This window comes from Echinops telfairi, unplaced genomic scaffold, assembly GCF_000313985.2.
Source record: "Echinops telfairi isolate 266 unplaced genomic scaffold, ASM31398v2 ScPeMD7_25;HRSCAF=90, whole genome shotgun sequence".
Taxonomy (NCBI): domain Eukaryota; kingdom Metazoa; phylum Chordata; class Mammalia; order Afrosoricida; family Tenrecidae; genus Echinops; species Echinops telfairi.
In genome coordinates, this window is record NW_022103922.1 from 6,686,947 (window position 1) to 6,688,565 (window position 1,619).

A 1,619-nucleotide genomic window follows, 5' to 3' on the forward strand; every position below is an offset into this window, starting at 1 on the left:
CATGAGATGTAGGTGTTGACAGAGGAAAACTAAGTAGGTCTGCTGAACTAATCTTGTCTGTGGGTATATGGATTGGGAACTGACGAGGATGATCATTCTGTGAGGCTGTTGAGTAAATAAGCCAGACAGCATGCCCAACAAGGACTCCTGGGTGTGGGTGGGCAGAGGTACAAACTGCTCAGGTGTTCACCCAAAAGTTGAGGTTTCAAGTCCACCCAAGGCCCATAGAAGAAAGGCTTGGCGATCGATCTGCTTCTGACGAATCAGTATCGAAAGTCTGTGGCCCACAGGTCTTCTCTGGCAGTAGCCCACAGGGGGTGGCCACAAGACGGCCTGATGCAAATAACAGAATACAAAACCCTGAAGCAACACACTCCTGCTGCTCCCCCTTTTTGCCCTGACACCCCCTCAACTGGGGAGGATCTCAAGAGATTCTGGATCCTTCCAGTTGCTCCACACCATTGTCCACTTTATAAAAGGCCGGCTGGAGAGAGAGCATTAGTGTCCTTGGGTTAGCACCACCCTAGAAGGACTCTTGGATTGCTTCTGCCAAATTCTACCTCCATCTCCAACACCTTGTCACTGGTAGGGCATCAGATCAGGGAGGTGGGAATTGGAGTCTCAGCCCATCAAGTTAGCTCCACCCCCTAATTTTATGCAAGCTCCCACTGGGCGAGCCCCTCCTCCCTCCCTTGTGCTCCGTGGAGCCCCAGGTCCTGTGGTGACAGACGGATGAAGACCCACCTTTGTGTGTGTTTGGGTGCGCAGGGGCATGTGGAGGAAGGCGGGCAAATCGATTCAGGGGTCTGTGAAATAATTATCACTGTCGGCTTTGGACTTTGAGGTATTGGAGACAGGAGAGCAGCCTTGCAGGGAAGCAAGGAGGCCAGAGAGTCCCGTTAATCATTCAGACTCATGGGGACCCCAGGTGTGGGAGGAGAACAGAGCCAACCGGGCCTTCTTGGCTGTTAGAAGCCCAGTGCCCAAAGTGATTGAAAGGTTGGTTGCTTGAATTCACCCAGTGGCTTCCTGACAGAAAAAAAACCCCTGATGATCTGCCCCTGTAAATATGGGGAAACCAGACAGGGCAGTTCTATCATGTCACCTGGGGTCGCTACAAGACAAGTTTGACGCCATCTGCCAACAACAATCTTTGGGGAAGCAGATGGCCAGGCCTTTGCTCCACAGTGAGGCAGGGTGGGTTGATCCACTAGGGTTTCGGCCGTAGCCAAGTGCAAATCATGCCATCCAGGGACCTACAGTGAAAGTACACGCAGGGGCTGCGTGCACGGGGCAAAGTGACAACAAAAACAGTGCAAATGCCAGTGTAACAACGCTCCAGGGGTCTTCTGCTGGGTGGGTGGGGGCACTCCCTTGCTGCTCACATTGGGGGCTGAGCACCGCGCCTATAACAGGGTTAGCATGCCAGCCCTTTAGAATCAAGAAAAGCTAGGGAGGTGACATCCGCCTCCCCTCGGGGGCTGCCCACCTCCCAGCCCACCGAGCAGCTCCGGAGTCGGCCAGGCTCCGGGCCACCCTCCCGCGCTCCCTCCAGCCGCGCGCTGTTGCCGGGGCTCGGGCCCCGCCCAGCTCCAGCGCGAACCAATGGCGGCGCGGCG